This window comes from Camelus ferus, chromosome 6, assembly GCF_009834535.1.
Source record: "Camelus ferus isolate YT-003-E chromosome 6, BCGSAC_Cfer_1.0, whole genome shotgun sequence".
Taxonomy (NCBI): Eukaryota; Metazoa; Chordata; class Mammalia; order Artiodactyla; family Camelidae; genus Camelus; species Camelus ferus.
Window position 1 is genome coordinate 57,359,491 of NC_045701.1, and position 24,675 is coordinate 57,384,165.

Here is a 24,675-nt window from a genome sequence, read left to right on the forward strand (position 1 = left end):
AATGGAAAGTCCACACACAATGGAGGAACAACATAATATTTGCTCCAACTAAAATTAGATCAAATCAAGTCCATACAATGAGCTGTTTCTCAAAAAAACAAACAAACAAACAAACAAACAAAAAAACCCGAAGTAGAATGGCTGAAGTGTTAACAGAGCAGTATAAAAGCTGCTCTTTGCTGCAGAAACTTGAAAACAGAACAGTGTAACTCACCATCCCTATGGATGACTTACACTTGGGTTAAGGACCCACCCTATCTCCCTCAGGTGTTGTAATGATACTGCTGCTCCTCATAAAAGATCAAGTTATTCAGAAGACACAAAGTCCAGATAGGTCCTGTAGGATGTCTCCAGATAGCACCTGCAGTACACAAGCCATGGTGAAGCCACGTTAACTACAGCAGCCTCTCAGCAATCTAAAGTCAGATTAAAATTCAGTAACACTGGAAACGTGTACATAAACTAATAGTTTCTAACTGTCCCATCCTCCAAGTCTTTGTCAACACCCCTAAAAAGCAGCAAATGACCAATCTGCATTTCACACCCTCTCCCGCCTCACTGTCTGTCAGCATAATACCCAAAATATGACTGACAGGAAAGAGAAAGGGGCACACAAAGATTCAACAATATTTCTGCCATGTAATTATCTACTGAACACTCAAGAGTTGGTTGGAGAGAAATGACACCTGCCCACTTTCGGCTATCCACACCCTAGAATCCTGGAGGACACCCCAAATTTGACATGCCTAAAACCTCACTTACCAATGATCTGTCAAGAATACCTCCCCCTTGCAGCTAACATGGTCAGTCAAAGTTGCCATCATTCCACCATTAAAACCTTGGAGTTACACTTGGCCCCTTCTTTTCCTGGTATCATGTCACAGCTAGTCCCGAGTGATTTCAATTCTTCCTTCAGGGCCTCTGAGAATGTTCCTTTCTTTTCCTTTCCATTATTTTGGCTGAGAGTTAAAGAACGAGCAGGAATTTTCCAAGCAAACATGTGTGGATGGAATTCTGAGGGACAGAACAGTCTGCATCAAGACATAGTGTGTGCAGTCAGAATGGCCATCATTCAAAAGTCCACAAATGATAAATGTTGGAGAGGATGTGGAGAAAAGGGGATCATCTTTCACTGCTGGTGGGAATGTAGTGTAGCCATTATGGGAAGTAGTATGGAGATTCCTTAAAAAGCTAAAAACAGACTTACCCTAAGATCCAGCAATCCCACTCCTGGGCATGTATCCAGAGGGAACTCTAATTCAAAAAGATACATGCATCCCAATGTTGAAGCAGCACTATTTGCAGTGCTATTTACAATAGCCAAGACATGGAAACAACCTAAATGTCCATTGAAAGATGACTGGATAAAGAAGTTGTGGTATATATACCCAATGGAATACTGCTCAGTTATAAAAAAAAAAAAAAAAGAATAAAATAATGCCATTTGCAGCAACATGGATGGATCTGGAGATCATCACTCTAAGAGAAGTAAGTTAGACAGAGAAAGACAAATATTATATAATATCGTTTATATTTGGAATCTAAAATATGATACAAATGAACTTATTTACAAAACAAAAACAGACTCAGACATAGAAAACAAACTTATGGCTACCAGGGGGAAACAGGGCGGGAAGGGATAAACTGAGAGTTTGAGTTTGCTGATACTATTATGTATAAAATAGATAAACAATAAGTTTCTTCTGTCTAGCACAGGGAACTATATTCAATATCCTGTAGTAACCTATAATGAAAAAGAATTTGAAAAGGAACATATGTACATATATGTATGACTGAAACATTATGCTGTACACCAGAAATTGACACATTGTAAACTGACTACACTTCAATAATAAGAAAACAAAAACACAGGTGTGTGAGAGCATGACACACCAGGAAACTCCCAGTAACCTGATGTTGTGTCTGGAGTGGCAAGAAAAGAGGTAGGAGAGGATTCTGATAGAAAAGGCCTTAGATCCTCCAATGTGAAACTTGAACTCTTTCCAGTAGGCCAGTATTCTGTGGACTTCAGTAATTTGACTAATATTTTATTCACATACCATCTATGTTATTTGACCTAGCTTTTCTGTAAACGACTTATTTTCTATATGAATCAATTTATTTAACATTGAAATACTCCTTTAACTTTTAAACATCTTATAGAAATTTTCAAATATAAACAAAAGCAGAGATAATAGTAAAATAAACCTACTTGTACCCAGCACAAGAGATCAGCCCACGTCTAACCTTGTTCCCTCTGTACTCCCCTCACCAGCCCACCTCCACCAGCCAACACACAGCTGAATTGACTCATCCGTGAGAAGCAGATCACAGATACTATGTCATTTCATATGCGACTTATTTTAAGACCTTTTTTTTTTTTAGAGTAGTTTAAGGTTTACAACAAAATTGAGAGGAAGGTACAGAAATTTCCTAAATGCCTTCTGCTCCCACACCTGCATGACCCCCCCATTATTACTCCCCAGAATGTACATTTTCACCAAGGATGATCATACACTGACGTATCATAATCACCCAGAATCTGCAGTTTAACTTAGGGTTCACTCTTGGTGTTCTCTGAGCTTCCAGGATCTGGGGTCTGGTGTCTGACATTAATCTGTGGGAATTCTCAATGATTATTTAAAACGGGCTTTTTAAAAACACCATTATCACATCCAAGAAAGTTAATAATGGCCAGGACATTAAAATTTTATATCACTGCCAGATATGAAAAACTGAAATCATTTCCCATAAATTTTTTAAAGGAGATAATATTATTAAAATTATGGCATGGTCTGCTTGTATTAGGAAGACTTGGTTTAAGGCCTTTTCTCCTTATTGAAATGGAGATTAGAAGTGTTAGATTAGTCTTATACTTCCTCTTTGTCAAAAGCAGAAGGATTGAAAGAGAATTTTTAAAGGAATAAGTTCCTCACTATGTAACTTTAGATAATTTAATGCCATGCCTACTTACCGCCTTAATCCTCTTACATTTCACCAGAAATATTCCCCACATTCTGGGACACAGCGCTGTAGGGAATAGGGAACCATCTAAGAATCCTGGACTTGAAGGAATTCATAATTTGAGGAAATTGTTCCAGCAGCAGCAAGAACAGAAGGGAGCTACAAAGAAGGGAAGGAGAGCCCCTTACTGGATAACCCAACTTATTGAGTTACCCCATGACTTCTTGAGAACCTGTTTGGTTCTTGAAGAGGAGCTTCACCTAATGCTCTAGTGAGGTAATGCACACACTCATATGCCCTTGACCAAAGAACAGACCTCCTCTCTTGAGGAAGGTTTTCTTTGACTGATCTCACAGCTTCAGGGGCAGGGGATGCCCATGAATGCAGAGAGAGGAAGGGGACACTACGTAGCTGACCAGATCAGCCGAATCAGCGAGGTGACTGATGTCACAGCCAGATGGCCCTCGCATCCCACCACTTCATTTCTTGAACTTTACTGTTTCCCAAACCAATCCCCACCTCTCCAAAGCCACTCTTCCCCAGAAGGGGCTACAGTGCCAGATCCCAGATCCACCTTCCCTACGAGTGCTCTCTGTGACTAAATCACCAAGCCTTCAAGAAATGCCAAAATATGACATTTCCCAGAATATTTCTCACCCGCAACCCTACACACATGCACTCAAATATCTTCTATGCTTGGGAGGTTCTGAGAAGGTGGGGAGGACAGAGTGAGGCTTCAAGAGCAAATGGGAATTCACCAGGTAGGCAAACAAAGAAGTGGGAGGATGTCTCCTACGTCTTATACCCCAAGGAGCCCCCAAATTTAGAATATTCCCTACACATTCTATGTGCTCCAATTATCTTCCAGTTGGAGCCAGCAATATGTATGTCAAAGATTCAACAAAAACACCTTGATCAAAAACCCATTAAAGAAAATGAAGGCATCAAAAGAAAATAGTGTCAAGCAATTTTTTTTTTTCCAAATCAGTGCATCTTCATTGAACTCTCACTCTGTGTAATACACTTTAATATTGTCCCTGCCTTCAAGGTCCAACGCTTGTTTAAAAGCAGTCTAGCTGAGGAGCTATGTATATAAATGCTAGGAGAGTTACACAACAATAAAAGACTTGAGAGATCAGTCTAATAATAGAAAAAAAAAAGACACATATAGCACATGATGAAGTGCCAAAATTAATGTAACAATGAGAATGTTTTTAAAAGGGTGGTCACCTTACTTTGAGTGAGTCAGGGGAAACTTTATGGAGATATGCACACGTAGAGAAAAGTTCTAAATAAAAAGCAGAAAAATACGGGACAAGTTCAGGATTAGAGAATAAATCTTTCTGGCTGGAATACAGAATTTGAGTGGCAGAACAGCATGAATCAAAGAATTAGAAACACAGCAAGGGCTGTTGGGCTACAAGCTTGGGAATGTCCCAGGGAAAATGTGAAACCAGTCCTTGCACACGGAGAGCCAGGAGAGACCCAATAGAGAGGCAGCCGGCCCCAGATTGGAAGGTGGCAGGTTTGATCAGCAAGGGAATTTACATGGGAGGCTTGTCTTGGGTGTCAAGACAATAGCTCTCCACACCCACATGCCTGAATCTTGTTTTTATGAAGACCTTAACTGGGCTCAGTCATGTGCACAGTCCAGATGGTCTCAACAGCACACTACTATCTCAAGGCTGTGTTCTTGAAAACAGCCCCTGCTGTAGGAATGGTGGTCAGAACGTGCCTTCCAGGGGGAGGCGGCGGGGATGAACTGCCAATTGCCTGAGTTTAACTTATGGGTCAACCAGCGATCACGTCTTCTCAATGATCTCCTTCAACAAGGGGTCACTTTTGAGGATGCAGGATGTACACACACACACACATACACACACACACAGGACAGGAACAATTTGTTGAGCACCTATTATCCATAAATTATACAGGGGCCCATAAATTATCTAAATTAACTCTCAGATGAGAACACAGGAGGATTAGAGAGGTTAAATAGCCCATTCAAGGTCAGTCTAGGGATAGACAAAAGACAGGTGTGGCTCCTGACCTCCAAGGCTTACTGTCTAGCATCCTCAGAGCTCGTAAGCAGATGGGCTGAATTAGTACCTGGGACTCCCAAGCCCAGGCTCATCACTCCCCAGCACTTCTCTGTTTCCATCTAGCCCCCAACTAGGTCAAATATTAGAAAGTTTCACTCCCTCTGCATCTCAAATTTTTCAGTCACTCTTTATATAATATCCATGGCAATGATTCTTGAAAGAGCCTGTGCCTCACAATCACCTGTTGGGCTTTTTAAAAATATATATGCCCTGGACCCAGCCCCAAGGACATGAATTGGAGCCAAGCGTCTGTATTTCTTAAATATTCCACAGGCAATCTTGATGTATAGCCATCGTTAAGAACTTGATAGATATTCAATAGTCTAAAACATGCTCCCAGACTTATTACCTAAGATCTAAATGAAATACACACACATGCACCTTAGTCTGCTCTCTTACGAGCAATCCAGACAAGTGATCCAATAATGATGGTAATGATAATAATAAGTTTAATAGCTACCTTTTATTGAGTGCCTACTCTGCCCCCCAGGCACTGTGCTAATTTTTTTCACTCATATTATCTGATTTAATTCTCATGTAATCCAGAGAGAAAAAGACTTTTAATATTCCTATTTCTAAAGTCATAAATGAGACAGAAGAGCTGGAATTCATACCCGAGAGTGCATTGATCCAAAATAAATGCTGTTTTTAGCCACTTCACTACACTACCTCCCAAACCTAATGATATTCTTTCATTCAGTTAATATTGAATCAGGCGCCACCTATATGCCTGCTGCTGTGTCCTCAGTCACATACAACATAAATCACTACTCACACACTCCAAAGTAACAGTGTATTTACTCAAGCTCCAAGGGATAGAATTTGTCACAGAGATGATACCAAATAGGCTTAAAATAGAGTGAACAACAAGCTTTGTTACACAGCAACTTAATAAGGTAAAGATTTCACTATCAGAAAATTGAGTGTTTCTGGGGAGGCAAAAATATATAAGCTATAATTATTGAAACACATCAACGAAGCTTTAAGAAAGTGGACTTCGATTCCCACGGGTCAGAGGGCTCTCCTAATCTGAGTGCTGCTCATTCTCATTCATTTCCAGGAGCTAAAGGTTAACCATCAGTCCACTTTATTATTCATCCCCAAAGAGAAACCCTATACATATCACTTAAGACCATCTGAGCATCACTTGGTATTGATATTTTTCAATATGATGATATAGAATATTCAAACGCCCTGAAAGAATGAGTCTTTTCAAAAGGGTAAGTCATGTATTCCTTTCTTTCCTGCACATTTTAAGACTGTGATTATTTCCATTTTTGAAGGCCATAAGTGCCGCTGAGAATCTAAAGAAACTCGAAGATTTTCAGAAAAACACACACGTGTCCATGCATACATCTTTACATTAAGAATCTCTCATCTAACAAACTGCTATGCACAGAATAGATAAACAACAAGGGCCTACTGTATAGCACAGGGAACTATATTTAATGGCTTATAGTAACCTGTAATAAAAAGTATATATACGTATATATAGTTGAATCACTATGCTGTACACCAGAAACTAATGCAAAATTGTAAATCAACATACTTCAATTTTTAAAAATGGGGAAAAGAGGACAAGATTAAGATTTGCAGTTACAAGGAGAATGAAACATCTCATTCTGGATTTGGAGGACTAAATTGTTAACCTGGAAATCACTTTTCTGTAAGTTGTTAAAATGGTTAAAAATTAATATAAGAAACTTAAACTCTCTCTTGCTTTGAAATTCAACCAGGATTCTATATATTTTATCGAGTATGATTGCTTACTTTTTTTGTTTTCAACCAAATAAAGATAATTACAGTTAAAAAAAAAAGAATCTTTCATCTAAACAATGATTTCATTTGTTCTTCTTGTATTTAATTTTACAAATTAAGTGCTATTTCAGGCACTGGGGGTACCATGATAAACAAAAGAGGGAGACACTCCTTGTCCCAAATGAACTCATCTACAGTCTAGAAATCTTATTTGTTACTAAGTTTTGAAAAAGAAAATACTTAAGAAACCATATTATCAACTAACAGCAGTACACAAAGTAGGAACGACTAGCTGTGCAGGTATGGCTAATATCTGGATACCAATCAGAGCACAGGGCTGAGTGAGAAGTCAAGGGATGTTTGACCCCAGGTGATAGAAGATGCAAGGTGAGCGTTCTGCAATCTGAAAAACCAGGCAACAGGTAGTGGGGACCAGGCAAAGGGGCTGGGTTCATTGACAGATCTCCAGTCCCTAAGAATATGTTAGTCAAGGTTTAAGGCAAAGCACCCCTCTCTAGAATACAAGGCAGAAAACCAAAAACAGATCGAGGCAGTGGGGTCTCAGAGACCCAGACCCACTTACCATCACTGGGATATGGAAGGGGCTCAGTTAAATGGAAACAGGCAAGACCTCGTACTTGGAATGGACACGGGAATCAGAGTAAGACTTACAGGGCACTGAACCTGGGAGCCACTGGCCTACCGCTTCTCAGTTCCCTCCAGTCCCCAGCCCCCGAAAGATAGAGGACCCGTGCCAGGGATCATGGCAAAGGGAAAATCTACAGGTGAGGGCCACATGGTTAAATCCAGCTGTGGAGATTATCAATCAACAGGGACAAGGAGCCAAAAAGATCATTTGAGTAGTAACCATGTTTCACAAGATATCTCCTATTATCTTGAAATTCTGCAATGTGACTCTACTGAAACAAAAAGGATGGAAAACTAGAATTTTTTTTAAAAAACAGCTAAATGCTTGGAAATTGTGTACAGAATGTCAGGCATCTTGATATTTAGAAATTACATAAAGGAGATATTTGGAATACCAAGTTATTGCTGTGTCCCTATTAGATGCTGGCAGTAATAAAGATCTATTTTCTGGTTAGAGCACATTCTTCGCAATAGGTAATTCTATATACTGTAGCATTTCTCTCATTCCTCTCTATAACAGAAATGCTGGGCTACAGACTCCTCATTCTGAGAACGTGGAAAAGGGTGGAAAAATAACCAAGCTAAAAACTGTAAGTAACTAACATGACTGATGGCTTGTCTAGGCCATTAAAAAAAAAAATCACAAAACAGTTGTTTCCTTCACATATTCACATGCCCCTTCCATAGATGGGGTCACAGAAGAGCATTCCGAAACAGGGCAAAGAGTCAAGCCCGCTAAACCTGAAAGGAGCAGGATAAAAGGATACGCTCATGTCAAAAAGTTTCAATCCTGGGTGCAAAGAAAGGCGATCTGTTATTTCTCCTTGGTCAAGCATCCTGAGGGCAGAGCCAAATCTTGCTCTCCCTAAATCAGCTCAACAAGTTCATAGATTTCAGTTTCTGAGTATTCTGAAGAACAAAAAATCGTCTCACCTAAGCAACCAGCAACTCCTCAAAACAGAGTACCCAAAATAAAGATCTAAAAGGCTGGAGCAGAAGGGATTTGAAGTTCAGTTTCTCCTCATTAGAGTTTTTTGCCAATGTATCTAGAAAATTTCTCATAATAAAAAATAAAATAATAATAATAAATAATAAATAATTTAAAAGCTAACTTTGTACTCTTCACCTGTCAGATTATCAAATGAATTAGAATATAATATTTCTGCAAGATACTCAAAACTCCGTAACAACTTCAAAAGCTCTGCAGGATGTTATAACCTCCTGGTAGCTTCTCCTAAATTCAGCTTTTGGTTTTGGTTTCTACTGGAGACCGTATGCACACTTACTGGAGATAGGAATAGGTAGGAATATCATATTAAAAGGTAAACAGTTATCCATTAAGCATAAATACAATTGGTTTAACATTTTTTTAAAACCCCACTGATGTTATTAATGCCACAGTGGAGACTCTTGGAAAGGTCCATCCATCTAAAGACATTCATGCAGAAAATTTGGCAACAAGCATGGTTTGCCAGGAAGATGGGTGAATCTAATGATGCTCAAATGCCAGCTGGAATGAGGCATCACTACACCCACACTTGCATTTCCAAGGCCACCAGAAGGGGTCTGCATCAAATCTTGTAGAAACCTCAATAAGGGAAAAAACAAAAAGTGGGACTATAAATAGCCCCCCAGAGTCAATATTAGGTTCCATTTTCCGAAAATGACAACAGCAACAGTTTTAATTATTCCAATGATTTAAGTTAAAACTAGAGAAATTTCATTAGCTATTAGAGCAAATACTGACAGCTAAGGATAATGTATGGTTAAAAATCCATAAATACTGTTCTCAGGTACCGTGTCAGGCACAGAAGGACTCAAAGCTACAGAGATCTATACTTTGCCACAGGAATGGACAACATTCTCTTCTTCCATCCCCTTTATTAAGGCTTATTTCTTTTTAACTTACAATGTAAGAAATAGAGAATCCTTCTCAAGAAGAAAAGCTATATTCCAGGAGCATGGGTTCCTCAGTGTGACCAAAAAGATAGCCCCTCAAATATCCAGGTAAAATCTTGATGGAGCCAGGAGCTTGAAACGCCCAGCTCAGTGGGGAAGCCATCTCCTCCCCTCTCTCCACTGCCCTTCCTCCTTCCCTAGAAGAGCGTAGCAGTTCCAGATACCAACTGAATCTAGTAAAGGTGTCTAGCCCCACGTGCCCTCCCACCTCTTTTTCTTACACACCCCAGGTGAGCGTGCGCGTGTGCACACACACACACACACCCTGGCCTGATTCTCAAAGCCATCTTGTTCAATCTCTCCTCGTCTTTTTAAAAACAGCCTCCAAGCACAGCATCCATTCGAGGTGAAATTCAGACTTGAGGGAAAGGGAGAAGCCTCGCTTAGGTCCTGAGCTGTACTTTGCGAGTGAAGGGCACTGCTAAAAATGAAGTCAAGTTTATCGTCTTCTTCCATGATTTCAGGAGGAGGTGGGGATGCTGGGTCACTGAATGATCTGAATGTCACCATTTTGACTTTTTGTTACTCTCTCTAGTGGAGAGTATGGGTTTTGGAAGCAGACAGCTCTGGGATCGAACTCAAACCCTGACACCCAGCAGCTGTGCCCTTGGGCAAGGTTGTCTCTCCACACCTCAATTTCCTCATCTGTAACACTGCAATAATAACACCCACTTCACAAAGAGGTTGTGAGTTTTCATGAAATTAAATATGTAATTGCCTCGTCGAGTGGAAAAGTGCTATACAGCTGTCACATCACACAGCAGCCATAGCATATTCAGAAGTCATAGCCTGAATCCTGTGTGTGCTGTAAGTTAAGGCTCCTGCTATTTCATTCAGAGTGTTTGTCTCATAAACATTTCATCTTTATTCAGTCCTCAAAGATTACTCTGCACACAGTTCAGCCTTACATTGGTTACAGTCCCACCATGGCTGTACATAGTACACATTTGTGTATAATTTTCAATTAAAAGCCACAGGATAACTAAATCCTTCTTAAGTTATGGCATAGGCTAAGATTTCTGTTCCTGATTTTCTTCCCGAGTAAATTTTCATGTGCCAGAAAGCACATGAGAGAGCTTTACCCAGAGTGTAAAACTCTGAAGAAGGTAGACCTCTATACCCAAGTTGTTAGACACTTTAACCTCTATCCCTTATCAAGTAGCCAAACCTGAGCTGGGAAGGGACCCAAGCCCAGAGCAGATCCCCTGTCTCCTTTCTGCTTCCTTTCTGGGGGACAGACCTAAGTCACACCTGGGGAAGCTGCCGTGAAATTCTACACTCCCAGAAAATATAATCAGAATGTAACAGAGGTCCAGATGAGTAGTAAGGCCATGAAGACAGCTTTATTAAAGACCACACAAGGGAGTGAGAGTGGAATTAACATCTGGTGTGACCTTTGGTTCTCTCACAAGCATAATTGTGTCATATTCTCTCAAACAGGTGAACCAACGTTTAGAAAGGACAAAAAAACAATCAGTGACATCTTGAACCATGGTAATAAGATAATATATTTCAACCAGAATTCAACTGCATCACCAGCAGAATAACCTCTCAAAGGGAAGGGGATGAGATGTCCTCAACAGAAGATTCATCTGAGTCATTCTGACCTCCTCCCTTGAATGATGGTCCCACCAATCCCAAATCTTGTTCTCCATTCCGTGCTTCATAAACTGATGGGAGTAAATGTCCACCTTGCCAGACTACGGGGCCAAGTGTCCAAGGGTAGCAGATTATGGCAGCCCTCTTCGTCTCATCTAGTCCTACAAACACAACTGGAAACCCCCTGAAAGGGAAACTCCACTTGTCCTTTACAGGTTCCAGCCCAAGTAACAGGAGAGTTTTCACTGCACTTAGTTTAAGGTGCAAAATCACTAAGAGCAAAGTGAATTTTTCTTTCAGAGAGTCAGTGGATTTTCCCCTGAAATTCACTTGCACATAGACCTTACAGATTAGATCCAGTACAAATATACCTGAGATCACACTCTAATAAGATTTTAGTAGTCAAGAGTTTTTCTTGAATGAATATAGTTGAGGGGAAATAATACTTGAAAAATCTCAAACAAAATCGTGAGTTATTAACAACAGTCTTCCCCCATGCTTTCAGAGCCCAGAAATGCATCTGAGTGGATGCAGCATGTCAGTGATGTGGAGAATGGGTAGGAGCACACACTACAGGCCCTGGTCCAAATCCTCCTCCATATCCAAAAAGACTCTTTGCACAGAGAGGAGAGGATATGGATACCCAGCATGTGCTAGGATAGAGAGAGGGTATTCCAGAGTTTTGAGTAGTCATTGCTACCCAAATGTTCTCTGCGGACTGGTACTGATCATGAACTATGATTAGTCTGTGGCAAGACAAATAGAGACATCAAGAGTAACCATGGAGGGGAGGGTAATAGCTCAGTGGTAGCACACATGCTTGGCATACATGAGTCCTGGGTTCAATCTCCAGTACTTCCATTAAAAAAATAAGTTCATTATTTTTAAGTCACAAAAAAGAAATGAACTTTTTTTTAAAAGAGTAAGCATTGAGAAAGCTTGACATTACAAGTTGACACTGCTGCAATGTTTGCACGATGATCTTTTCTATTAGTTCATTTCTGGTGATTCTGCAAGAATTTTGATCTGTGATGAGCAGGGAATTTAAAAACACAAACTGGTTCTTCGCCACAGATAGTTTGAGAAGCATTGCCCTAGACCTGTGTCCACAGACCTGGCTGTTCATTGGACTCTCTTGGGGAGCTTGAAAAAGTACTGATACCTGGGTCTCCATCCCAGAGAATCTGTTTTAACTGGGATGGAATGCAGCCTTGGCACTGGGATTTTTTTTTCCCCAGGTGTTCCTAATATCTATCAAAGGATTTGAGAACCACTTTCCTCATACTGTTAAGAGATTAGTGAATGCACCTAGGGGTGAGTGAACTGGGAATGCACAAGAGTAATTACTTATGTTACTTTGAAATTTTGAAAAACAGTTTAAAGTTGTAATTCAATGTTATATTAAAAACAAGGGTAAAAGTGAACTGGAATACTCTGATATACAGTCATGTTATGTATAATTTTTAATGTAAACTTTTTATTGCAATATAATGTGCTGGATATTTTCATAAACACATCCATGAAAGCAGCATCCAGATCAAGAAACAGATAATGCACAATATTACTTGCCCCCATGCTATGACATCTTAAACTAGCTTCCCACTGGGAAAAAGTAAGGATAATGTACTCTGCCACTATGAATATGATATTTATCTTGGTTTATGGTAGGTCAAGTTTAAGTTGGAAGATTTCAAAGAATAGAAATAGAAAGTACAATAATCCTTCCTGGTAAAGATGGCAGATTGAATATACATATATCTATTTGTTCATTCAGAAAATTCCACTAATATGATAATAAGTGAATTTTTAAAGGTATAACTCCACAAAAAAAATCAGGAGAGAAAACAAGTAACAAAATTGTAGAAGCTGGAAAGAGGAAACCTAAATTGAGGGTAGAAAAAGTGGGTATTAGTCCAATTTACAACACAGAATTTTCCAAACACACCAGTTACTAAAGTAAGAGAGATGACAATGAGGCTAAAATCAGTAGCCTTGGTTAAGTCTGTTTAAGAAGCCTAATGACTTCTTAATCCCCACCCCGACTCTGTAGAGCATTTAGCTAGGCCTCCCTTCACTCTGGCAAAAGCCCGAGCTTTATTTTCTGGAGAGGCCCAAATAAAAGTCTGCAGGGACACCAGGCACGCTTGCAGACTGGGGTATCACACCAAAACCAGGGAGGAGTAAGGTTAACCTGTACATACTGCTCACTGAGATGCCCAGGCTTCCTTCCCACTTGGTTCCCAGAATGCCAGCAGCCACTTGGGAGATTAGAGAAGCCTTCTATGATGCAAAGGAACAGATCGTAACAAAAATGAAACTGAAGTTTCCCAAGGAAACAGCCTGGCTATTTGGCAGTAAAGTCATAATAGACAAGCCCCAGCTGGGAGATAACTCTCCATGGGTCTCTCTTCCATTTCTGAACATCTTCGACAGGACCTGACAGCTTTTTGTTCTGGACTACTTTTTTCAAGACCCTGTATAGTGATGCTTTTCTCCCTCTAGAATAGGTTTGCTTGCTAATGTCTCCCTCTGGAGCAAAGACTGGGTAGGTTTACCTGTAGATCATTATAAATGATTGGAATTTCCTAAGCTCAGGAGTCCTCAGCTATGACACAAACCTACTGCATAGTATGGATCCATCTTGCTTGCTCTGTGCTGTCCCTGTGAAACTTTTGGAGCAAAGAGAACCACTGTGAGCATGAAGCTCAGGCTGCCTGCTGAATTGTGAGTAATAATATCCTTTATATCTGACCCCAAAATCTCATGTCACCCATGAAAATGTAGTAGTCTAACCCGTTCACTTGAAAGTGCGGTAAGACCCTTTAAAGATCCTGACATCCTCAACCATTCTCACAACTTCCCAAAAGTTTCTCCACTCTAGAATATATGCAGATACACAGAAATCACAAAACATCCAAGAATATTGGCTAACAATAGTAAATTTGATTTTAAAAGTAATGCAATTTGGAGGAAATGACCCATTCAAGAGAAGAAAACTTCCAAAAAAGTATCAGTAATATCCTCAGAGAATAATAAGAGAAGCTATTCTACCCATAAAACAAAAACAAGATGCTATATTTTTAAAAGAAATATTAGGAAAACAAAGGAGAGCTATTACGATTTTAAATGGAACTTTAAGTAAAAAACTTAATAAATGAGTTTAAAATAAAGTTAAGAAAATATCCTACAAAGAACAGCACACAGGCAGAGATGGAAAACAGGAAAGAGCAGAGTAGAATCTGGGTACTTCATCTCAGCATAAGCCATTCATTCAGCCACCCTCCCTCTCAACTTCCTGCTGGAAAAGAGAATACATTTCCTCATTGCTTAAGCCAATATAAGTGAGTTTTCTTGCTGCCAACTTCATCCTGAGGAGACTTTGGTAACCAGTGTGCCTTGGAAAAGAATAAACTAGTTTGTGGTCTGCGGGAGGGGATAAAAATGGAAGCAGGGCCTTTATTAAATAAAGCCCTCTCCTGAAATTTGCTCTTTTGCCATAATTTTGATGGAAACATTGGAGATAATAGCAGCTATGCTATTTCCCTTTGGCAAATAACCGCATATCTAATAATGCTTCCAACTCCTGGTTTTCTATTATATGTATATGAGTGTCATCTACGGAGAATACCTACTCCGTGAACTTTTTAGGAAACGTGAAAGTTTGCAATGTCCAACAAACTGCCCATGGGGAGGAAAGCAGGCTGTGCTGCTTTGGTGATGAAAGCAACTTTGCGTCTCAGTGAATCTTGCTGCACACAGTACACCTTGAAATATGACCAATGATCCAACAAGAACCCTTTCCTATTGCCTTGAAAGTCAATTCCCTCAGGGACGGTGAAGAGACTGTGTTCTCTTTGACTTCTTGGACGTTAATGTCTTTTCAGCAATCTTGACTTGAAGTCTTTGAACGATATTTGTCTCACCTTTGAGGGAAAAGTGAAGCCCATCCTTGGTTGTTCAGTAAGGAGAAGTTCATTTCTCACTTGGCTCATTTTATAGATTTGAACATGATACAATTTTTCATTGAAAGCTTTAAAGTCACTATCATAATGCAGCTGAAAAACCACAAGTTCTTTTGGAAGCAGAGCTCCTCAGGAAAATAAGGATCCAGAGTGACATGTCATAAAATGTCTATGTAGACAAGTAATCTGGAAGTACCTAGATACACTGCAAGATCTGTTTGAAGGCTGATTCTGCTCAGACAACCTTAAAATTGAAATATGGATTCATCATTCCTTCTTTGCTGACAAAGGCAGCATGGATGATGCAGGTCTTACCTCAGTGAAGAAATAGAAAATATGAACAGACCAATACCAGCACTGAAATGGAATCAGTAATTTTAAAACTTCCAACAAACAAAAAGTTCAGGATCAGAGGGCTCCACAGGGGAATTCTACCAAACATTTAGAGAAGAATTATTGCCTATCCTTCTGAGATGATTCTAAAAAATTGCAGAGGAAGAAACACTGCCAAATTCATTCTATTAGGCCACCATCACCCTGATACCAAAATCAGACAAAAAAATCACACACAAAAAGAAAATTACAGGCCAATATCACTTATGAATATAGATGCAAAAATCCTCAACAAAATACTAGCAAATTGACTCCAATAATACATTCAAAAGATCATATACCATGATCAAGTAGGATTTATCCCAAGGATGCAAGGATTTTTCAATATCTGTAAATCAATCAATGTGATACACTCCATTAACAAACTGAAGAATAAAAACTATATGATCATTTCAACAGATGCAGAAAAAGCTTTTGATAAAGATCAACATCCATTTACAATAAAAACTCTCCAGAAAGTGGGCATAAAGGGAACATATCTCATTATAATAAAGGCCATATATGACAAACCCACAGCTAACATTATTCTCAATGGTGAAAAGCTAAAAGCATTTCCTCTAAGATCAGGAAAAAGACAAGGATGTCCACTCTCACCACTTTTATTCAGCATAATTTTGGAAGTCCTAGCCACAGCCATCAGAGAAAAAAAAGAAATAAAAGGAATTGAAATTGGAAAAGAAGTAAAACTGTCACTGTTTGAAGATGACATGAGTCAAAGCTACAATGAGGTATCACCTCACACCAGTCAGAATGGCCATCATTCAGAAGTCTACAAAATAAATGCTGGAGAGGGTGTGGAGAAAAAGGAACCCTTCTACACCGTTGGTGGGAATGAAAATTGGTGCAGCCGTTATGGAGGACAGTATAGGGGTTCCTTTAAAAACTTAAAACAGACTTACCATATGATCCAGCAATCCCACTCCTGGGCATATATCCAGAGGGAACTCTAATTAGAAAATATACATGCACCACAATGTTCATAGAAGCACTATTTACAGTAGCTAAGACATGGAAACAACCTAAATGTCCATCAACAGAGACTGGATAAAGAAGATGCAGTATATATATACAAGAGAATATTACTCAGCTTTAAAAAATGAAATAATGCCATTTGCAGCAACATGGATGGACTTAAGTATTATCATATTGAGTGAAATAAGTCAGACAGAGAAAGACAAATATCATATGATATCACTTATATGTGGAATCTAAAAAAAGGATAAAAATTCTATTTACAAACCAAAGGCAGACTCATGGACATAGAAAACAAATTATGGTTACCAAAGGGAAAAGGGCACAGAGGGATAAATTAGGGGTTAGGGATTAACAGACACACTATAGGTAAAATAGATAAACAACAAGGACCTACTCTATAGCACAAGGAACTATATTCAATTTCTTGTAATAACATATAATGGAAAAGAATCTGAAAAGAAAAAATCTATATATATGTTTATGTATAACTGAATCACTTTGCTGTATACCTGAAACTAAAATTGAAACTACACTTCAATAAAAAAAAATTTTAAGATGACCTCAATGACTTGAGTACAAATAAAATGATGTGACATTAATTCAGACTGAAAAGTCTTCAAGACATCTGATGTTTCTTGATACAAATCCACCTCTTCCTGCAAAATAAGCTACAGATCTCTGATTTCATTTGCTACATTGTATTCTTGTAAATCAGAGTTTCTAGAAAGTGTTAATATTTTAATCAAGTTGCAGTCAGCTGGATAGCAAAGATGAGCTGCATTTTCCCATGCCTAAAACCACTACAAAATTTCAGCTTTTTAGTCAATCCAAACTATGAGCACTTTCTCACTAAAATTCACTTTTAAATAATACTGAAATTCATCTTTATTTTAGTTAACAAAAGTTAGTTATTTCAGTTTTTCTAGATATTATCATTACATTTTGCATGCATCCTCATAAAACAGAAAAACAGATACAATTCATTGGAATTATCATTTTTATAGTCTGTCCCTGTGAAGTAATATATTTCCAGTGTAACAAAATGAACTGTGTGAAAATGTCTAGTGTATATGTACATTTGGGGGGGAGGGGATAATTTATAGTTTTATTTAGATTTTCAAAGATTTCTGCATCCCTCCAAAATGTTAAAAAGCAGAAACACTAAAAACTACCATTCTACACTATAGAACAGTCCTCTAAGATAGTATGTAATTACCATGTCAAGTCACAGGTCATTTCTAACATGAATTTAATCCAATATCACCTTGAAAACTAGTAATTAAATTTTCAAATGTGATCTAATCCAAACCCTAAAAAATTGGCTAGGAAGTTCCTACAAAATTGAAACCGTCTTTTCAAGTTCAGTGCATGAAAAGCCTACTAAGAAACATAACAACTAAGTGCAATGCAATACACTGGCTTGGATCCTGGAATAGAAGGAGAACCTTAATGGGAGAACCGGCGAAATCCAAATAAAGCCTAGAGTGTAATTAATGTTAATGTACCAATATTGGTTTCTCAGTTCTGACAAATACACACTGGTAATGTAAAGTGATAATAATAGGGGAAACTGGGTGAGAGGTACACAGGAACTCTCTGAATTATCTTTGCAACTTTTCTGTAAGTCTAAAATCATTCCAAATAAAAAATGTTTTAAGTCTACTCTAAATTTTTAATGAGATTTCATCACTCAACAAATATTTATAGAGTGAACAGGCACTGTTCTGTGTGGTGGGTTCACAGTGCTGAACAAAACAGATCCATCCCTTCCCTTAGGGAGCTAAGAGACTAGTGGCCAGGACATTAAACCGTCACAAGAATCAACATAAATTGCAGTTGCAGTTCGCAGTTAAGTGCTGTAAAGGAAAAGCACTCTAGATGAGAGGGGTGCAAAGCTGGAAAGGCCTCCCTGAGGCAGTGGCACTCAACATGAGACCTGAGGGATGGCGAGGAGCCAGCCGGTTACAGCACCAGGAAGAGAGAAGCCCTCGTTCAGCAGCCTGGAGGAAGAAAAGGACCTGGAGAACATGCCAGTGTGACCAAAGCATCAGGAGGGCATGGAAGAGTGGGGCCTTCAGAAGACCCCAGCCACATAGGACCTCATAGGCTGGGTTGAGGGTTTGATAGTTTTCCAAGAGACTTTAGCCAAAGGAATGACATGATCCAATTAATTCTTTTAAAAGATCACGATGATTGTTACGTGGATGTGGACAAGAAAGGAGTAAGACAAGAAGTCCCACTTTGGGTGCCCATAGTTGTTTGGTTTTTTTTTTTTTTTAATTAAGAAGAAAGAAAAAGTTCTCAATTTCTAAATGTATTTGTTCTAAAATGTCCCTGGGAAGTAATAATTCATTTTAGATGTATACATTTCTTTAGAATCTGCCACCCTAACTCCAGCAGGGAAGATGGTGCTCCAAATGGTTCCCAGCTCATTCAATCTGCATCTTTCCTCTAGAATGCCTAGATTAAACCTAAGTGTGAACAAAAGCACAAGATAGATACCAAAGTCACATACTTGCAGCAAGGCATCAGTAGCAAAACCCTGTCGGCTCTAACACCCTTAGGTCTTAATTTTCACAAGAAAGAAAGAGTTCTTAGTATGTCTGGTTTTCAGGACCATAAACCCATTATTGACCCTCACTAGTGCCATCTTGGCATTAACCCGGAACTAAATATAGAAGATCTCAGACTGCAGACTAGTGTAATTTTCAATCCCTGTTTAAAATACACGATGTTAAATGTCATCCTCAGTTACTATACCTTGAGTCTGAAGGAGCTGGTGTGTTGCCCTGTCTGACCTAGAAAAAGAAATATATCTTCCAAATGTGATGTAACCAGAAGCACTTCAATAAAACTTAATAAGCAGTCTGCAGAGCTGGTTGAGTACTTTTTAAACAGAACTCCCTAGGGACTTATACTCTAAACAAACACTTGGATTTTCTCATTTTGTAGGAATACACTATCTATAACCTCCCCAAATATCATCTAGATACATGCTAGGGACTGTCAGAACCAGAAGAAAAAAAAATTGGATCTTGATTGAAGCCTATGATTTAATATGAAAAACTTCTTATGCAAAGCCCCGTGAACCAAATAGCTATTAAGTTGACTGTCCTGCCAATCGATCCTTTTTTCTGGAAACTACCTCTTGTCCTACAGTCAGTAGGGTTAGAAGAGAAAGCCTCTGGCAGCCATGATTGCATAACTTGACCCCGCCCCACACTACCACACTCAATAGGATCAAGGGTGTGCACTCGATACAAATTGGGCCAAAGAGTCCCTTTCTCCGAATCTGGATTTAGAAGTAAGAGAGTCTTGCTCAATCTGTCTGCTCTCTTGAATAGAGGACATGTAAATACTGGAACTGCTTGCAGAAGCTATTTCCAACCATTTGGACAAGGAATAGAGAAAGCCAGCCTGCAGCGAGAGACAAGAATGGAGAACATGTGCCAGAAAAAAGAAATGAAAGGCAGAGAAAGAGGGCTCCGTATTCCCCCACAACCCTCTGGGACTGGATGCTGGCTTATCCCACCTTACCCCTGCACTTCAGATCCCTGGCAGACTCCCAACATCCTTCCAATCACTTGCATTTTTGCTTAAGCCAGTTCAAGTGGAGCCCTGCGACTGGAAACCAAACAAGCCCTCACTAACACCCCAGGTCTCTCCATTTCATTTAGTCTCAAATAACTGAGGACCAGCTTGCCCAAACTCTTTAAGCCAAGATCTCTGAAAGGGAGTCTAATTCCAGCCTCTCCAAGCAGACAAAATACGGCAAAATGAAAAACGCTTATCCTAAAATGTCAAGTGGGAAAGAAGCAGGGTACAAAATTGTATATATCAGAATTAAGACTATACTGTAGTTTATATGTTTGTCAACAAATCAAGAAGTGAAGCCCTGTATGTATTACAAAGATTGGAAGGAAATTAACCAAAATAACAGTAGTCATATTGTGATGACAGGATTATTTTCCTTTTTCTCTGTATTTCTCTGTGTCTTTAAGTAAACACTTCATAACATAACGAAATTATAACTTCAAAGACTATGTAAATGTGTGTTTGACATAATGATGTCTTTTTTAAAAGCAGAACATAAAATACCATATCTGTAATGTTTGCCATTGTATAAAATAGCTCAAAAAGCAACTGCCCCTTTAAGACTCAACATATAAAAGGAACAATGAAACTTCCAATAGACTGGTCCCAAATCAGTCCTCAGCCTTCAGTTCTTCTCCACCTATTTGCCCTCCCAATCCTACATAACCCCACCCCATCTCATGCTACCCATCTTCACCTGGGATTCCACCCTCACCCTCCCCTACTCTCTGCCCCCATTCTCCTAACCCCCTAAATCCTGCACTCCCCTCGACTTTGATGTCTGGGTGTCTGCATCTCCAGATATGCAGACCAGTACTGTCATTGGTAGGCCCTAGATTTGTCTCCTCTCTTTTGGATCAGCCAGTTGGGAATAACCTCATCACAAATGGCTCCAGCCCATTTTAAACTATCCCAGGGGCTATCCGGGTAAGCCAGAAATGGATAAGAAGTGGAAGGCAACACCCAAAAATAAAAACCACTGTGGACTTGGCTAATTTGTAAACTATCTTTAACATTACTGTAACACAGCTTTCAATAACAATTTGAAGCACTATGTTGGATATGAAAAAAAAGTAAGTGGTAAACCATTTATTTACAAGAAAAAAGTGAGCAGAGTTCTTGAAATCATGAAGCGCATTCTACTGGTTTCCTCCATGATCAGAACAGCTTCCATACATTGAGCTGGGCATTGTGCCAGATACTCTATATACATTATCTTACATAAGCCTCCCAATCCAATGACCTGTGAAGCAACTATTATTATTTCCATTTTACAGGAACAAAATTGTTGATCTGAGAGGTTAAGTTAGTTATGCATGTTTAAAAGGCTAACAAGAAGCAAAGCAGGGTCTTGTGGTGTTGGCATTAGACCTCACGGCCTCAAACAGGTCATAGATAGGTTTTCTAAAGAAAGCATGTCTGAAACTTAATGTTAAACCCACGTGTTAGCTATTAGTAGTAGTAGTATTTTATAATACAAATATTGAGTTTATATGTAAATTTGTATCTTAAATAAAAGTACACCTCAGAATAAACACTGTAGAAGCTACCACATTATGCAACATTAATAACATATACAATGATATTCAGTACCAACATAGGCCTTATAAGCTATCATTTAAAACTATGTTACAAAGACTTCTTACTATATATCAATGGTAATTATTTATAACTCTATAAAACACTACCAATCAATCGTATACAAAGAAGCATAAAGCTTATTATCAAGGTATAAACAGAATAGAAACTGGGAGAAATATTTATTGCATTCATTTCACCAGTATGAGACAATTTTATGACTTAGTTAGAGTGCTAACAGTGTTATATTAATTCCGTACCATGAAGACCAATAGTAACCACTTCACAAGGTGGGCAGGAACCAGATTTAATTCCTATAATTCTAATAACTTTATACTATTTTATTTTTTTAAATGCCTTTTCTCCCCATTCAAGTACAGAAAACATTATAATGGCAATAATGATGCAAATGCAGAAGCTATAATTAAAAGGTAAAGTGATCATAAAACATGATTTGATGTATTCTCATTCTCTGAATAGGCACATCTGTTTGATTCATTCATAGCTGGTGAGTTTTTTCTTCCCTTCCCATCACTACCACCACGTACTCTTTCTTTTTCTGTGTGACAATAATCAACCCTCCAATTTCTCCAACGGAAACTATAATCATTCATTCATTAGGACGATAAACTTTATTGAGCACCCAGAATGTACTCTAGTACGCTTTCGCTTGGCCTAAGATAAAAATAAATAAAGGTAAGTCCCTGCCCTCCCCAAGCTCTGTGGGTGAGACAGTCTTGTGAAAAGTAAACAGCCCAAAATAGTGTGCTAAATGCTGGAGCAGAGGTGAGGACACAGCATTACACGAGCACGGAAGGAGGATTAACCCAGCCTGGGGCAATTAGGAAGCTTTACAGAGGACAGCGCATTGAAACTCGGCCTTTAAAGATAAATAGGAGCTTCCAAAGAGTGATGAAGGAGACACGGGGAGAGGAAGCCACTCAGGTCATAGTATAAAAGGCACTGAGGACCAGAAGAACATGGGGACAATAATGTTCTTACAACAATGAGCTGTTTGATGAGACTATGATTGGGGTTTGTGGAGGCCATATGGGATATGAAGTTAAAAAGAAAAACTGGACTAAAAATTCAACAACTTAAGTAGATTAAGGTGTTTAAATATGTGGAAGACTATGCATACATTAAATTTAAGTTATTAAAATACATAGAGCAATGAGAGAAATGTTTAGTATGAAATAAAAGGCATTTGCATATGTCTATGGATATAGAGAAGACTGAAAGGACAGTGTTAGCCAAAATGTTAACACTAATCACCTCTGCAGTGGTGGAATTATGAATAATTTTGTTTTAATCTCTCTTTGCTTTTCTGCCTTCCAGATTTTCTGCCCTAAGCACGCATGACTTTGGTAATTAGAGGGGGAAACGTGTGCAAAAATAGAAGAATGTAAGCTGGGCTCAGATTGGGGCATGCTAAGGAATTTGGATTTTATTCCACAGAAAATGAAGGTTTATGCCAGGCATTTGATCAGGGATGTGAGAGGAACAGATCTGCATTGTAGGGAATTAAATGTTGTTAAGGTGTGCCTACTGGATTAAAAAGATTTAAGGCTGGGGGAAAGATATGATGAATAGAACTAATGCAGTGATAGTAGGGATGAAAACCACATATTTGAGGTAAAATAGATAGGACTTGTTAACTGAATATAGGAGAAGGGGGAAGGGCAGAGCTTGAGGATAACTCCAGGTTTCCAGGCAATTGGTTAGATACAGTCATTGGAAGCTTAAAAGCATAATAAGAAGGAAAAGGCACATTTTAAGGACAGAATGATGAATTTAGTTTTATGTGTGACATGCCTGGAGGACATTCAGGTAAGAATTCTAGTAGAAAGTTTGAAATATGGGTCTGGGTTCAGAAAAAGTGGACCTAGACGTACAGACACATCAAAGATGGGGAAGCCGTGAAATTAAATGAGCTTGCTCACCGAAAGTAAAGTAGGGGAGAGACAGTTGAGGCTGGAACCTTGAGAAATGCTAAGTCATAGCAGTAGTCAGAGAATTCAGAGAGCCGGAGAGCCAGAAGTTGGTAGACTTCTTTTTGGAGATAAGATGGTCAGAGCTGGGATCAGAGCAAGGAGAAGTTCTAATATAAATTTGCAGCTACTGATAGAAAACAAGCACAGATTCTGGTCAACCATGGGGTATAGACAAAACAAAAGCCCCACAAGTACGACAGGCACAGAACAAAGAGAGAAAACTGGCCAGCCTCGTAGATGGAACGTGGGGTGAAGAGGCAAAGTAAGCACTAGAGTTTACGGAATGAGACTCCTCCATGGAGGGTGCGTGGGGCTTTTTTGAAAGCTGTCAAAGCCCACCTACTGCATGGCTGTTCTAAGACAGTGACTTCTACCCTCTTTTTTACAAACCAGGAAACTGATGTCCACAGAGAGGTGTCCCAGGTCTCAGAGCCAAACTGCTGGCAGGTTTAACCAGAATCAATTTCCAAGCCCCTAGAGTTTAATTCACTACACATCAATATACTGCCTCCTTATTCAAAAACATAAAGAAGGCTCACCCAAAAAACACCAATAATGAAATGCAATTACATGTAAATGAATTTATCTTTTGACTTAACTTATGGAATGAATGGCCTCATATAGCAATACAACCCTCTCTGACCACCACCTCTTATCTCCCAGCTAACATCCATTAGCCTTTGATCGCACTGAGATTTCCAATCAATTGATCCTACCACCTTTTCACTCTTCTTAATCACTTTGGTTTCCTCTCTTCTTCATTTACCAGCTTTAAATTCTATGGTCAGTCATTATAATGATAACTTCCTTGTATACATTCACAACTTCTTTGCCCCTATTATTTTATTAGACCCACTGGATAATCTGAAACTCTGGTTAAATCCTTCTCTTCACTTGCTCCATGCCTCCACTATGTCAATGGGATAATAACCTACTGACTGGTCTCACTTTAAATTTGTGACCAGAAACTAAATAGCCCTTTAAAGCAGCCAGACAACACTACTGTACTTCCCCAGTCCCTTCACTCTCCCTATTGAACTAATCAAATCTTCTCTCTCCTCCAATCTCTACCGCCTCCTCTTCTATCCTCACTCTCAGTTGATAACCTGGCTTCCTATATGGAGAAAACAAAAACAACCGGAAGAGAAC

General features: G+C 39.0%; 1 protein-coding gene and 1 long non-coding RNA gene across 3 annotated transcripts in view; both read right to left on the minus strand.

Moving 5' to 3' along the window:
- Positions 1–24,675, minus strand: part of SLC35F4 (solute carrier family 35 member F4) — a 222,348-nt gene that overhangs the window by 193,011 nt on the left and 4,662 nt on the right. The gene's annotated exons all lie outside the window — the stretch shown is intronic.
- LOC116664286 lies at positions 4,492–24,675 on the minus strand. Its single transcript, XR_004320723.1, has 3 exons — positions 24,665–24,675; positions 20,459–20,463; positions 4,492–4,747 (listed from the first exon to the last, which is right to left on the minus strand). It is a non-coding gene; the product is annotated as an uncharacterized LOC116664286 (long non-coding RNA).